The sequence below is a fragment of the Nicotiana sylvestris genome, chromosome 6, assembly GCF_000393655.2.
Source record: "Nicotiana sylvestris chromosome 6, ASM39365v2, whole genome shotgun sequence".
NCBI lineage: Eukaryota > Viridiplantae > Streptophyta > Magnoliopsida > Solanales > Solanaceae > Nicotiana > Nicotiana sylvestris.
In genome coordinates, this window is record NC_091062.1 from 190,390,016 (window position 1) to 190,407,492 (window position 17,477).

The 17,477-nt window shown below is 31.9% G+C and overlaps 1 long non-coding RNA gene across 1 annotated transcript; it reads left to right on the forward strand.

Moving 5' to 3' along the window:
- The first annotated feature begins 14,217 nt into the window (after positions 1 to 14,217).
- LOC104212088 (uncharacterized) lies at positions 14,218 to 16,730 on the forward strand. Its single transcript, XR_707292.2, has 3 exons — positions 14,218 to 14,303; positions 14,415 to 14,494; positions 16,418 to 16,730. It is a non-coding gene; the product is annotated as an uncharacterized lncRNA (long non-coding RNA).
- Positions 16,731 to 17,477: the final 747 nt, after the last annotated feature.

Here is a 17,477-nt window from a genome sequence, read left to right on the forward strand (position 1 = left end):
TATTATTATTATTATATTATTATTATTATTATTATTATTATTACCATAATTTAATTTCACACTCAATTTTGGCTCCTTTTTTATTTTTTATTTTTTATTTTTGTTCCTTTTATTTATTTTCTTTATTTGTTGTTCCTTTTCTAATTTCTTTTAACTCTTTTTTTCTTCTTTTCTTCTTTTCTCTTCATAGTCTAATTTTATTTATTTTATTTTCTTGCTCTTTTTTATTATTCTTCTTTTTTTATACAATAAGAAAGATAACTTAAATAGTAAATATTTGTTCACTTGTTTTTTAATATAACTATAATATATATTTTTTTGTTTAATTATTAGAATAACTTATACGTTATAACTATTTTCTCTTCTCTTTTATGCTTTTATATTTTTTTTATTTCAAATCAATTTTTATTTTCTTTTTTACATAATCTAATTCTGCACACATTTTTGCTCCTTTATTTTCTTTATTTATTGTTCCTTTTCTAATTTCTTTTAATTCCTTTTTCTTTTCTTTTCTTCTTCTTTTCTCTCCATAGTCTAATTTTATTTATTTTATTTTATTGCTCTTTTTTATTATTCTTCTTTTTTTTATACAATAAGAAAAGATAACTAATATAGTAAATATTTATTCACCTTTTTTTAATATAACTATAATATACAATTTTTTGTTTAATTATTAGAATAACTTATACGTTATAACTATTTTCTCTTCTCTTTTATGCTTTTATATATATATTTTTTATTTCAAATCAATTTTTATTTTCTTTTTTTACATAATCTAATTCTGCACACATTTTTTGCTCCTTTATTTTTATTATTTTTATTTATTTATATTTTTATATATCAATTATTAGAAAATAACTTACTTTAGCGTATAGTATATCAAAAATAATATATTAGTAGCATTTGAGGTATATTATTGCAGTATACTATGACACCCATATGTTATATATCATATACTGACATGGTATATGATATCGAGAACCTTGTTAGAAAATTTAAAAAGAACCCATTGATTTTTTTTGTTGAAAATTTAAAAAAATACCAAATTTAACTATATCGTTATATTATACCATATATTGTGATAGTATATTATTGCAATAAATTATACACTATTGAATTAAATATTATATTTCAAAATGGTATATAGTATGTTATATTTACAAATTGATCTCCTTCGCTAGCTCAACTCAATTACAACCTAAATTTAAAAAATTCGTTCTAGAATTTTCACCAAATTAACTCAAACTTTAGCCACAATCTCCACTCAAATATTTCAAACTAAATATTTTGTTTTAAGAAAAATATTGGAAAAAACATGAGAATTCTGTTGAAAAGTTGATAAGGAAATCAATAAAATTTTCAAAAAATTCTAAAATAATAAAATAGTAATATTACTGTTACATTATATAGTATACTGTAACAGTATATCATTAGAATAAATTATATACCAAAATGATATACTATATATCATTTTGATATACAATACGGATTCTTCTTCGCCAATTCAACACAACATTATACTCTTCGAATTAAATATTATATACCAAATGGTATATTGTATGTTATTTTAGTATATAATTCAAATTAGTCTTTTTCAATAGTTCAACCCAAATTTTAAAATTCTACTCCATAATTTCCATAAATTGACTCAAACGTTAGTCACAACCTCCAATCAAGTATTTCAAACTATATATTTTGGTTTAAGAAAAAAATTAAAAAGTATATATATGAAAACTCCGTTGAAAGGTTGAAAAGGAACTCAATTAAAAAAAAATTTAAAAAAAAAATTCTAAAACGACCAAATTATAATAGTATACTATTATATCATATAGTATACCGTTGGAATGAACTACATACCAATGTGGTATATAGTATATTATTTTAGTATATTGTACAATCTTTTTCGCTAGTTCAAATGGTATATAGAATGTTATTTTAGTATATACTACAAACTAGTCTTCTTCGCTAGTTCAACTCAATTTCAACCTAAATTTTAAAAATCTACTTTAGCATTTTCACCAAATTGACTCAAACTTTAGCCACAACCTCCAATCAATATTAAAACTAAATCTTTTGACTTAAGAAAAAAAAATATGAGAACTCTGTTGAAAAGTTAAAAGAGGACCCAATGAAAATTTTCAACAATTTTAAGAAGGACCAAAGTAAAACGATGTGCTATTACATTATACTGTTGGGATGAATGTATACCAGAATGGTATACTTTTATGCCATTTTGGTATACAGTACAAATTCGCCTTCTTCGTTAGCGCAACTCAATTTTGACCTAAATTTCAAAAATCTCTAAAAAAAATTACCAAACTTACTCAAACTTCATCCACAACCTCCAATCAATATTCAAACTAAATTTTGGCTTAAGAAATTATTTGGAAACCCATGAGAAATCTATTGAAAATTTTAAAAAAGGACCCAATGGAAAAGCTTAAAAAGAACCAAATTATAACTATGTACTATTATATCATATTGTTTACTGTAATAGTATATGTTGTAATGAAATGTATACCAAAATGGTATATTTATATACTATTTGGGTATACAACACATATTTGTCTTCTTCTCTAGTTCAACTTATTTCAACCCAAATTTTTAAAATCTACTACAAAATCTCCACCAAATTGACTTAAACTTAGCTACAACCTCCAATCAACTTTTCAAACAAGCCCATGCAGGATTTGATCAAAACAATTTAAAAACTTAAATAAACCAAGTTATGAGTTTCAAGCTTCATGGTCCTTCAATGGTAGATTTAAATTTTTGTACAATAAATCTCCAAAAATCAGCATCAAAGGTATAATCTACACATCAAAGAACAATAACTAACGAATTTTAACAGTAAAACACTATAAAAAATTAGATATGGCATTTTGAACTCATTCATATGAAAAAAAGATAATGATATAATACATATTTTTATTTTTTTTTATTTTTTTTATGTATTAATTATTATTACACCAAGAATGTGCGCTTAGCCCATTCTTATTTTCTCTGACGGTGGATGTCTTGACACACCATATTCAAGGGGAGGTGCCATGGTGTATGTTGTTCAGTGATGATATAGTTCTGATTGATGAGTCGGTAGCGGTGTTAATGAGAGACTGGAGGTGTGGAGGCAGGCTTAGAGTCCAAAGGTTTCAAATTGAGTAGGACCAAGATGGAATATCTGGAGTGTAAGTTCAGCGGCATGTCGGGGGAAGTAGACGAGGTGGTGAGGCTCGACTCACAAGTCATCCCCAAGAGATAAAGTTTCAAGTACCTAGGGTCTATTATCTAGAGAGATGGGGAGATTGACGGGGATGTCACGCACCGCATTGGGGTGTGGTGGATGAAATGACGGTTAGCATCTGGAGTCCTGTGTGATAAGAGGGTACCACCGAAACTCAAATGTAGGTTCTACAGAGAGGTGGTTAGGCCAGCTATGTTATATGGGGCTGAGTGTTGGCCAGTTAAGAATTCACATATCCAGAAGATGAAAGTAGCCGAGATGAGGATGTTGAGATGGATGTGCGCGCATACTAAACTGGATAAGATAAGGAATGAAGATATTCGGGAGAAGGTGGGCGTTGCTCCCGTGGACGACAAGATGCGGGAAATGAGGCTTAGGTGGTTTGGACAAGTGCGGAGGAGAACAATAGATTCTCCGATTAGGAGGTGCGAGCGATTGGCTTTGGCAGGTACGAGAAGAAGTAGAGGACGGCCTAAGAAGAATTGGGGCGAGGTGATCAGGCAAGACATGACGCGTCTTCAGATTTCCGAGGACATGGCTCTTGATAGGAACGTGTGGAGGTCGAGCATTAGGGTTGTAGGCTAGGGGGTAGTGCATAGTTTTTCCCTCTTTGTACCGGATAGTCCGATAGAGCTTTGTCTATGTTTGGTAGCGGTCTATGTTGTGTTCACACTATTTTGTTGTTTTGCATAGGATTGTATTACTGCACTCCCTTTCACTTATTTGGTATATTTTAAGATATTATTATTTCTCTTGCTTTTTTTGTTGTTACAGATCTCTTCTTGTATTTCTTTTCTGATATTATTATCTCTTCTGTTGAGCCGAGGGTCTCCCGGAAACAGCCTACCTACCCTTCCTGGGTAGGAGTAAGGTCTGTGTACATCCTACCCTCCCCAGACCCTACTTATGAGATTTTACTGGGTATGTTGTTGTTGTTGTATTAATTATTAAAAATAACTTTTCTCTAGCATATAGTATATTAAAAATAATATATTAATAGCAGTTGAAGTATATCATTACAGTATACTATGATACCAATATGGTATATATCATAATGTATCATAAAAGATGGTTCATTTATTCGACAAAAAAATCACTCATCGATCTTCTATGACACTCATATAGTATATATCATATACTGATACGATATAATAAAGGATTTTTTTTTCCAGAAATACATTTAGTCTTCTATAATACCCACATGGTATATATTATATACTAGGATATCATAAAGGTTTGATTCATTCCTTCCAAAAAAATACTATAATCCTCTATAATACTAATCTGGTATATATCATATACTTACAAGGTATCATAGAGAATTGATTCAATGCTTCAAAAGAAAAACTAAAAACTCATAGGTCCCATGTGATACACATATGGTACATATCATATATTATCAGGGTATCATATAGGACTGGTTTATTCCTTCAAAAAATTAACAACATATTATTTTAATTAATAGCATATCATATAGGACTGGTTCATTCCTTCAGAAAATTAACAACATATTATTTTATTAATTATTTACTCTTGAATTATGGTGTATACCAATATAATGTACGGTATATCAAAATAGTATATTGTGTTCTTTATCCAACAATATATTATTACATTATACTATATACTGTAACAATATGCTAGTGCAATAAATTATGCAATGTAATATATCATTTTGTATAAGTACAAATTCGTCTTTTTCGCTAGTTCAACTTAGTTTCAACCCAAAATTCCAAAATCTACTCCAGAACCAAATTGACTCAACATTAGGACGGTCTTCTTTGATTCAATGCATCCCAAAGAAACACTATAATAGCATGACAACAAGAAGAAGGTAGTATTTTCTAACCATAAAAAAGTGCAGAAAAGCTCTCCATTTAGGCATCATCTTAAAAAAGAAGTTTGTGTTGAAAATAAATAAATAAATAAACAAGAAGCTTCTCATCATTGCTATAGTAACAAGCTCTCAAAGATATTAAATTTTAATTGATTCAAAATTCCAACCTCTTCCTCACTAATGTAATCCTTGATTCAAAGCAGCTTTATAAGTTGTACCAAATGTTCCTTTTCCTGAAACTTCAACGGAAGCTACCATCCTACAACCACCACTACGGCACTACCCCTGCCGCTTCCTACCGCCGCAATAATGACAAAGTTCTGAGAATTAGGCACAATGTATAATTATGTTTTTGCCATATATAAATTGTTAAAACCCTTTTGTAAACTCATGCTCTTCCTTACTCCCTACTCTGTTGCCGCAATTGACAATCGAGTTTTATATCGTTGATTTCTTGTCTATTAAAATCTAGAACTGTTGTTTTGCTTTCAGCTTAATCACTTCCGTAGAATGCGAGTCCTACTGAAAAGGATGCGATGGTAACTCCTTTTTTAGGCAGAGACAGGTGGGCGGGTAATTAGTTTTGGTGGAATACGTATGTATCGTAATTTTTTTGTAAAATAGGTAAGAATGGGTAACTATTTTAGGTAGTTAGTATAAATTGCTCGTTTTTCAATTATCAGTTCGAAAACTGGCTAGCCCGTACTATTCGGCCGTGGACATGGGATTTATGGCCCAAGAGATCAATTCATTGGGCTGGGCCGTAGGGCTATAAAGGCCGGCGGAATTCCTGACTTAAACTGGGCGGGCTTTCATCTTTCAATTCATGGCTTAACCTAGTGTTATGTAGCTAAATTAAGGCAGAGAGATCTTTTAGAGCTACCTTTTATATTTTGATCCCATTAAGAAAATTTTAAAAAAAAAGCTACATTGCGAGAATTTTGAAGTCACTGCAAATTTTGATGATTGTTATATTTTGTAGCGAATCCTAGTGATCACAATATGAAAAAAGTTGGCGATTGCCATATTACAAATCCCGATGATCACCATATGAAAATCTTTAGCTATAGCCATACTGTTAAAAATCGCGGCGATCACCATAAAAATTTCTAGCAACTACTTTATTTTGTGACAAATCCTAGTGATCACCATCCGAAAAATCTGACAATTGCCATATTTACCATATCAAAAATAGCAATCTCTCATATTAAAGGCTAGCTACGTGCTATTCGGACATTTTACACTTCACTTTCTCTCTTTTTGCAACATATAAGCAGAGGCGGATCTACGTGTAAGGGATGGGGTAGTACGCCACCCGCAAGCTGTGACCGAGACAATGCGATATTATGTATACATACATGTATATATAGAAAGAATGTATACAAATATTTTAAGTGGCACCCTCAGTAACAAAATGGCTCAAGGTGCCATCGGCAAGGCACTGCCATTTTCACCCCAATGGTGGGGGTTCGAATCCAGCCTAGCTCATTATTTTAAAAAGGCGTAATACATAGGGATACACCTAAAGATGACACGATCTTTCACTTAGACACTTAAACTAGGTCTCTTTCCATCTGAACTCATGCTTATTAATTAACCAAGCACATGTTCTACAATCTCCGTCTACGTGGCAAAAGTAACCATTATAAATCATGCCACATCATTTTTTTGTCCACCTCAGCTATATAGTGTTATTTCCACTAAAATACAAATAACTAGCCCTAAACAAACGATCTAAACATATTACCACTGTTCCTTTTACCATCGATGAAAACGAAGAAAGGTCCTACCACCGTTAAGCTTCTTCTTCTTTCCATCAATGGTGTTGGAATCTAGTATTTCCAATGATTTCTCATCGTATTTACGACGCTTCAAGGTCCAATCTCTTCTTATTTTCTGTTGCTACAGCTAGAGTTTTTTATTTGTAAGTTATTGATAAAGCTAGGGTTCTTTTGGGGTTTTCCTTTGTGCTGGTCCCTTGTCGTCTTATGTAAGGGAATATTATGGATGATGACTATATTTTAACTCGCTTTCACCATGGGGGTACATTTATCGAGCAACTTGTCCCAATATACAAAGGGGAATTAGATGCCTTTGTTGTTGCTATCGATAAAGACCATTTTAGTATTGTCGAGTTGTCTGCTTATGCTAAAGACCTTGGGTATGCACCCGTCGAAGGGTTTTATTGTCAAAAGGAAAAAAATGGTGATTTTATCAAAGTCTTCGCCGATTTTCAATTATATGAATTTGTGAAAGATTTAAAACATGGTGATATTTTGGATGTTTATTTGTGCCATGGGGTAAGTCAGCCTGAAGTACTCAAAGAAAATGTTGGTCTTTTATATGGAGTAGAAGTAGGTGGAGGTGGTAATGACCAATTTAAAGCTAGGGCAACACCTGAGAGTAATATAAATACTGAAGAACCTATTGAGCCGCCTATTGAACCAACTCACAATGTTGTTGAACCACCTATTGAGCCGCCTATTGAACCAACTTTGAATGATGCTGAACCAACTTACAATTCTTTTAAACTAACTATAAATGCTTCTGATGGAGATGAACCACCAGACCATAATGTTGATAAAGATGGAGTGCAATCAAATGTTGAGAGTAGTGACTCAGAAGAAGATGTTCTTCCTGAAGAAGATGATTCAGATGTTGATGATGAATTGAGATCTTTAAGGGCTGAAAGGAGGAGCAAGAGGCAGGGTAAGCAGAGGAAAAAATCAATTGCAACAGATGAGATACCACTAGGAGAAGCAGGTATTGACAGAGGATTTGAGGATATTGGAAGAAACAAGACTTCAAGATATGTAGGTAAATTAGGTGGTGATGAACACTTTATTGATAGTTCAGAGGCTGATAGTGAAGATAGCACAGAAGAGATAGAACCTGAAGCTATTCCCGATGTTGATATACCAGCAAGAAAGAGGAGTACAAAAGTCAGGTATGATCCTGATTGTGAAGTTGCTATATTTGAACTTGGAATAATTTTTGAGAATGATATAGAGTTTCGGAAAGCATTAGCAAATTATGCAATTGAGTACAATGTGCAAATTAAATTGAGACCAAATGAACCACATAGGGTGAGGGCTAAGTGTAAATCAAATAGATGCAAATGGGTGTGCTATGCTTATATTGATAGAGATTCGGGTAATTTTAAAGTAAAGAACTACTACCCAGTACACAAATATAATACTTCAAACATGAATAAGTTGTGCACTTCAAATTTTGTTGCAAAGAAATTCAAAGATGAAATAACTAAGCAGCCCCACATAAGGATATGAGAAATACAAGAATTGTGCAGGGACAAGCTAGGATTGTATGTTGGCAAGATAATTTGTTATAGGGCTAAATTGCGTGTTCTCAGAGAGTCCATAGGTGATTGGAATATAGAGTTTGCAAGGTTATATGATTATGCTGATATGATAAAACAGACTAATCTTGGTAGTTCATGTTGGGTAAGGATGGACAGTGAAAATGAGCCAGGAAAAAATCTCTTTGTTTAGCTTTGATGCATTGAAGAAAGGTTAGTTAGAAGGATGTAGGAGAATCATAGGTTTTGATGGTTGTTTCTTAAAGGGTGCTTGTAAAGGTGAGCTTCTAGTTACTGTTGGCAAGAATGGAAATCAGCAAATGTTTCCTATAGCATGGGCAGTTGTGAACCAGAAGATAAAACATAGCTGGAGTTTTTTCATCAACTACTTGAAAGATGATTTGCAATTGGGAACTGGAGAAGGATTGACTGTGATGGCAGATATGCAAAAGGTAAGTATTCTGTTCTGTTGTCTCTTAAGTAGTCTGTTAAGTAATTCTGGTATTTGCTGTTTGTTAATGTGATATGTTCAGTTGTTAAGTACTTAAGTATTTTGTTAAGTAATTAAGTATTCTGTTATTTTGTTAAGTAATTAGCTGTTGTAGTAATTAGTTGTTCATTAGCATTCTGTTGCTGTTAAGTAATTAGCTGTTAAGTAATTATTTGTTCATTAGCATTCTGCTGCTGTTAAGTAATTAGTTGTTAAGTAATTCTGTTGTTAAGTATTCTGCTGTTGTAGTAATATGCTGTAATTTGAATTAATTATTGTGTAGGGATTTGCTGCAGCTTTGAATAAAGTTTTACCCAATGCTGAATTTAGGATGTGTGCCAGACATATCTAGTCTAATTGGCATAAGAAATGGAAAGGCGAGGAAATGAGAAAACAGTTTTGGAGGTGCTCTAAATCTAGTTATGAAGTTAAGTTTAAGGAGGAGCTTGAGAAAATGGACAAACTTGGTAAGGATATTTGTAGGGATTTGTTATATTATCCAAAAAAGTCATGGGTTAGAGCTTATTTTGAAGTGCATTCCAAGTGTGATGTTATTGAAAATAATATGTGCGAAACCTTTAATTCATGGATTTTAGCTTCTAGGCATAAATCAATTATAACTATATTGGAGGAGATTAGAAGCAAAATAATGACTAGGTAAGTAGATATGTTGAAATTTGCTGTTACATGGATATCTGATATATCACCTACCGTTAGAGGATAGCAAAGAACTTGCTATAAAATGTACTGTCCTTTGGAATGTTGATGTTGGATTTGAGATTGGAGAAGGACTGCATAAACATGTAGTTAATCTGACTGATAAGGTTTGCACTTGTAGAGCTTGGCAGTTGAGCGGTATTTCATGCCAACATGTTGTTCTTGCATACTATCACACAAATGAAGAACCTGAACAGGCAGTGGTATTGGTATAAGAGGGATACCTTCTTAAAAGCATATAAGTATTTCATCCAGCCTATGACAAATATGAAGATGTGGCCTGAAACCAACAATCCTAAGATAGAGCCTCCAAACCTAAACCTATGCTTGGTAGACCTCAGAGGAACAGAAGAAAAGGCAAAGATGAACCAAAAAAGAAATATGGAAAGTTATCCAAGTGTGGAGTGAAAATGACATGTTCCAAGTGCCATCAACAAGGACATAACAAAAGATATTGTAAGGTAAATGTTTCTTGTCAAATATTTCCTGTTTCCATCACATGTTTCCTGTTGTTCATATGAATCTAGTAATCTGTTATGTAATTTGTTTCCATCACTGTTATGTAATATAGGCTGAAAATTAGATACCTTCACAGTAAGGTAGCCTAAGATCACAAGGTGCTAGCCAACCGATGCAGCTGGAAGCTCAAGCCAACCTACAAATTCTGCATGTTTTGATACAACAAGGGTTAGAAGGGTTAATGAAGCTAGAAGCTCAAGCCAACCAACACCAAGTTCAGTAGATTTGTGCAGGCCTGTTAGAAGAGGATTAGGTAGTCAACTTCCTCCAAAAGGTTAAGCAACTACCAGCCAAAAGAGAGAAAGGGGTGCAAGTAAAGAAGATGTTGAAAAATGAGTAGAAAAAATATCCAAAAATGTTGGATTTAGCATCTACACAGCTGCAAGTGGAACTCAAATACTAAATGTATACATTCATACATATTTCATCTATAATATGACTTAGAAATAACTTAAAGATTGTGGTTCATTATTTGGCAAACTGCATCCCGGAACATCAAGCCAATGAGTTATTGCAAGTGGTTCAACTTATAAGGGTGCAACTTCAACAGGAATTGACCTTGGTTTTAAGACTAGAGGCTTGATGTGGAAGGGTCAAGATGCTGTCACAACTTCCCAGTTGCAGCAGATGAAGGCAAACTTCAGCAACAAGTAGTATCTTAGGAACTTATTTTGTCTATATGTTATGTAGCAGCAACCTATTATATTTTGGGATCTAGTTTTTGAAAGAATTAAACTTTAATGGTTGTATTCAGTTGTGTAATCTTACTGTTCTATTTTGGATATATGTTATGTAGCAAAAACTTTAGCCTTATTTTGTTTTGGCAGAATAATTAGTCTATGTTCTGAATAATTAATCTATATAGCAGCAACTTTAGTCTATATGTTTTGAATTTTGAAACTGCATCTTATGATTCTATGCCTTGTACAGAAGTTGTATATTACAGTAGTTTCAAAATTCAGCAGCTGTATTTACAACAAAAGTTTCAAAATTCAGAAGTTTATAAGAAAATTCAGCTGCACAGAAGTTTATAGCAACAACAGCTGAATATTACGACAGCAGTTTCAAAGCATAAGTTTCTAGCAACAACACCAATATTACATATCAATCAACAACACCTAAAACAACCAACAACACCTAAAACAACCAAAGTACATCAGTCCTACAGTTTCCATAAAACGACCAACAATACAACAAAAATCGTCAAAAGGATCCATCTTCTTTTTGCTCGAACTTTCTCCTCTTCAAAAGCTTTGACTCTCTTTAATAAACCCCAAATTATTTTCTTCGCTTGAGTAGGCTTCTCATCGTCATACCAACAGAAATAATCACATCCACCCTTTTTCTACAAATATCACAAAACACTTTTAATCAATTTTTATCAAAGAAAATAATTCATAAAACAGAATTTACAAATTATGAACAAACAATTTACCTTTCCGATTTTGCAAGAAGAAAACTTATGACCTGGGTTTAATTGGGTCCAAGAAGTATTCAACTTTGTAGAAACACCACACTTACATATTCGAGCGGCAGCGCAAGGTGACATTGACGAGTTCGTCGATTCCGATAAGTTCGACATTAATAAACACGGCAACAACAGAAACGAGAGGACGAAGAGAAGAGAAGAAACTAATTGATACCAAGAAGAGAACATAAACGAGAGAAAGAAGAGAAGAGAAGAAAAGAATTGACAAGAATAGAAGGAGAATTGCTGGAGAAATCTGAGAAAGAAAAGAAGAGAACAAATAGGTTTTTTAATAATTGGGAAAGGGATTAGGGTTTAAATAATAATTGACAATCGATGTTACCATTATATGTTTAATTGGGAAAGGAAAAATCACTTATTGGAATCTTTCACGCGCCTAAATAGGTTTGAAGTCACGCTATATGCCACCTGCAAAAAATGTGTCTAATTGGTATGAGAATTGCCTAAGAAATGAGTTCAGATGGAAATAAGCCTAATTTAAGTGTCTAAGTGAAAGATCGTGCCAACTTTAGGTGTCTCCATATGTATTACGCCTTTTAAAAACTTTTGTTTGGTGCATTTAAGACCATTACATGAGGATCCTTTGTCTCTTCTTTCTCTTTACTTAATTGCTCTTTTTTTGTTATTAGTAGGTCCTATTGATTTTTTCTTTGATCTTATTAATTTATTTTTATTTTTTTTCTCCTTTTTTTTCTTTAAACATTTAACACAAAATATAAGAAAAAATTCTTTCACAGATCTATTCAAAGAAATTCCCCTTGTTGCACTTTCCTAACTCCTCCGTGATTTATCAATAGATAATAAAAAATTAATTATTTTTCCAGGACCACAACTCTAGTAATCTATTTGCAGAAACTAAAATTTAAAAAAAAATTGAATAAGTTATTATTTTAATCAATGATGAAAGTTTATTTTGTTGTCAGATTGCTCTAAAGTAGGGCAATTTTATATAATATCTAGTGAGTTAATTTTCATAAAAAATATAAATAGAAAAATGTCTGTAAACTTACTTAATCTTTAGAGTGCGTATTAGTATAAGTTTTTGCCTTAAGTAGCTAAAATGATAACGAGCCTTTTTTCTTGTACAAAATTCATAATCCAGTTGAATTTTTATACTTGTTTTCCATGTTATCATAATTATTACGTAATCTTTTTGCTCGATCGATTTGTTTATATTAACTCCAAAGATGAATAATCCGAACCGAAACCCAAATAGACCAAACCGATTAAATTTATACCCTATTAGACAATGTAAATTATAATATGACTACGTTAAAAAATTTTGACACCCGAAGCCTCTAAATCCTGGATCCGCCTCTGCATATAAGTACCAAGTACAATAACTAATTTCAAATGAAACATCCATTCTTCTAACCAGAAAGAAATGGTGGTTCAATTCAAATGATCTATAACCTTTTTTTGGTTTCCCACCCGGTGTTCGGTATTTGCATTGGAGTTCGGTTATATCCGAATTCGCATCGCGTAGGACCTAATTCGGGGGGAAGCGTTCCCTACCATGAATTTCTCTATACCTAAGTTAAAATAAGAGCAATTCCATTCACTACACTACATTCTTTGGTGGTAAATAATTTATAGCTTCAAGTTCAATTCCAAGCGTAATAATACATTACTTGTCAGTGATTTATTAATTGTTAAAAAGTTACAGGACTAGAAAATTCAGAATTCTTGTCTTAATATATGATTTGCCACTTGTTCAATGTCGTTTATTGTCTCAAGAGTACATCTAAACATATATACTTGGTACAATAATTAATGCTGCCTAATTAAGGTACATTTTGTTTGTAATGTAAAATACATAAGGTCCTAACTGGCAATTAATGTCAATTTATTTTTAAACATGTTACTGCAATTTTCTTATACAGTACTTCCTCTAGTTCATTTTAAATGATTTTTTGGTTCTTTTCACAATATTAAGAAATTCATTTTTTAATATTAATTAACAATAGATTTGACTATATTAATCTTAATTGCTCATTAAAAATATAACAAACTACTCCTAGACTCTTTACCGTGGGAGTAACTTTGGAAAAAAGAAGTTAATTCCTTCTTGATATCTAAAAAAATCAAATATTATAAACCATAAAAAAAGCTAAAAAATCACTTAAAGTAGACCGGAGGAAGTAATATTTAATCGATATAGTTACCTATAATAATTATTTAAATAATCTGATATAATATAAATATACAGAAGTTAAACTCAACCAGCATATCTAGCTCTTAGGGGTCATTTGGGATGAGTGATAAGGTGGGATAAGGTGTGAGATTAAATTTATACTGTGTTTGGTTAGTGGTATAAATTTATACCTCCAACCAAACAAGACATAAATTTAATCCCAGATTTAATCCAGGATATCCCACCTTATCCCACCTTATCCCATCAAATGTGAGACTATTTTATCCATCTCTCATGTGGTATAAATTAGTATTGAAATTGTAATCTCCCAAAATTATAATCACGAGATAATTTAGTCCGCGTACCAAACTACCCCTTATATATTCAGCCACAATCATATCAATTCCTCCGTCTCTTCTTCCTATCATATCTTTCAAAAATTTGATTTGCCATTTTTTTCAATCCTAAAACTTATTCCCATATTATGTCCAGAATGGTCAACATTAAACTACATTGCATACTCTTCTTTATCATACTTTCTTCAGCTGCAGTTTTACAAGGTTCCATAACTAACACATAATATTGCATCTCATTCATTGAGTTTCAAGCTTCAACATTAGAATTATTTCCTCAAAACTTTATTTTATATAATATAGTTTCTGTTGCCGCAGGGTCAAGAAGTCAAGTGACAATTTCTCATCATCGAAAAGCCAGCGGCATGTTTGCAGTCCATAGAGAATTACGATTGAAGGTAGAAATACGCGCACATTTTCTTATACATGTATTTATTTTAACTCGTATACAATTACAGTGTCATGAAATTTTCCACTATTAATGTATTTTAAGTACTTTTATACTTCTTCCGTCCAAAAAAGGATGATCATTAGAAAAGTATCATCCTTTTTGAATGGAGAGAGTAGTAGAAGAAATATGAGGACTAACTTCAGGATATTAATCTTACTTTTTATGCATGATTGTCTGTAATTAGTTTTTAAATGAACCGATTGACTAAAAGTATCATTCTTTTCTGGACGGAGAGAATAGTAGTAGAAACTAGTGTATTAAAAGGTATTTTCGGGACGAGCTCTGGGGCGAAGCGCACAAAAAATGCCCCGAGGTGATTGTAGAGGGTGAAAGTCACAAGAGCCGTACACCCAACAATTATATTCGGGGCGTATGCCCATGCGTTGGGCGCGTTTTTGTAGTGAGGCGTAAGCCCAAGAGACTTTTTCAAGTTAAAACAAAATTTGCTACGTAAGTCCTTAATATAATACCAAATCTTTTCAAAAGTCAGCTTGTAATTACTCAAGTTTTAAAAAGGAACTGAAACATTAACAACTTGTTTGGATGGTTGTTGCCCATTGTATCGTATTGTATTGTTATCCCAAAATAATGTTTGTTTTGATTGTTTAATTAAAATTGGTTGTATTGTATTGTTAAATCCGTTGTTCTGGAACAATGAAAAGTTCCATTTTCTGAAACAACCGATTTGCTGTGGTAGTATTATTTCTTATTTTTCTTTCCAATTATGCCCTAACTTATTACTTATAATTCTATTTTACCCTTTTACTTCCTAACCTATAACCTACTTCTTCATTCCTTTTTTCCTTCCGTCACTTCCAACTCCACGTTAGGTATAAGTTTTGCCTTCTTTTTATTTTGCTCTTGCTTCTACTTTGATTTTTAACACCAATTGTAATTACTTTATCTCCAATTAGTTGTATAATATTAATTTTTAATTCTAATTCTAATGACTTTATGTGTAATTCTTGAAAATATTTAAAATAATTGAGGGAATTTTAGTAAACTTATCAGTTACAGTACAGTATGATACAGTTAAACCAAACAGCAAAATGTTATTTGACAACAATAAACAATACAATCTATCCAAACATTATATTCATAAAACGATAGAATACAATACGATACGTTATAAAACGATGGGTAACAATGATCCAAACAGAGTGTAAATTTAAAAGTCAAGACCTTTATTTATTGCTAGAAGCCCCAATTTATGATCTTTCCCAATTCTTTATCTTGTTTGCTAATCTGCTACTATCTCCTAAAAGCAACGAATAATCAATTTTTTTTGGCAAATCAAAGAAAGCTCCATTCTTCTCCATAACAGCAATTTCAAAGTTTAAAATTGCAGATTAGTCATATTTTTTGTTCCTCAATGTAGAAAATTTTATTTTTTTCAACTCAAGTTACTTGTGCTTATAAGTAAGCATATAATGGATTGTTTTGACTATTATTTTTGTTGGGATGAGGCACATCTATATTATTATTTTTATACTTATTTATAGTTTTTTAAGTTTTATGCAATTTTACTTATTTTAAAATATTTACTGTAATTATATTACTTTATAAAATATTAATGACTAAATATCTGTGGGGTTTATACCTCGCCGAGGCATATGTAGAAAATCTCGTCTTACGTCCATGCCTTTTAAAACATTGGTAAAAACATGCCGACTAATTTCAAGATATTAATCTCACTTTTTATGAATGATTAACTCTAATTAGTTTTTAAATGAACGGATTGACTAAAAATCTTTTTAAAAGTGTCAATATATTTAATTAAATTCGTTCTTTCTTATTTATCTTCATTTGTCTTTGATTTCTTCCCAATCATGACTTCTTCAATTTCTCCTTTTACATGTTTATGAAAAAGAGTGGTAGAGAAGGATGGGTATTTATAAATAAAAATTCAAGAAGATTGATAATAGGATCAGTAGCACCAACCTGCACCTACAACGAATGCAGAGGATGCAAATACAAGTGTAGAGCAGAGCAAGTTCCAGTGGAAGTAAACGACCCAATGAACAGCCCCTATCGCTACAAGTGTGTTTGCAAGTAAGAAATATTCAACTTCACGTTTCTTTTCTTCTTTTTTCTATTTTCTATTGTTAAGAATTCTAATCTTGTATTTTTACATACTAGCATGACTAGCTAAACTCTTTATTCGGGTTGTAATTGAATCTCTTGGAGCAAGAATTTCTGATACGTTTAATATGATTGAGCCTTTTTATTTCTCTGTTTATTCAACTACGTATTTATAGTTGTAGATTGAAGAACCGCAATTGATGTATCTATTCATTATATGTTACTCGAGTGATAATTGTTTAACCAAAAAAAATGTGTCTTTTGGTCAAAGTCTATTTTTAGAAGAACTCGGGTTACTGATAACCAAGAAATTTCATACTTTCTTAATTATATGAAAGGAAAAGACAAAATTAAGTAAAGAAATAATTGATTGCAAAGTCAAGATAGCAGAAAAGTAAAATGAATATGTTCCAATATTGTCTTAGATGATCCCTACAAATGAACTTCTCCTCCCTTTTATAGGAGTTTACAAATATAACGTTTTCTCTCTTTTATGGCCGAATCCTTATGACATTAATGACATTAATGATCCGTTATAATTAGCAATCATAACTGTTTGTGGAGATTCTATAACGGTTCCAATTCTTCTTCCTCATTAATTAAAGGCTCGTGAATCTTCCCCTTCTTACTTTCTTGATTCATTCAATCCATCTTTACTGAATGATTTAGACTCGAGCAACTGAATCCCTTCATCTCGTGAGTGATTTGCTCGTGCCTCTTGTATCACGTGCATCTTCTAATGCAGTATTCCAACTGTCACCTTCTTAGTGATCCACGTATCATGCCTTGTCAGCCACACATAATTTCACGTGTCATATTTATTTTCTACTAATACAGATAATCGTCCC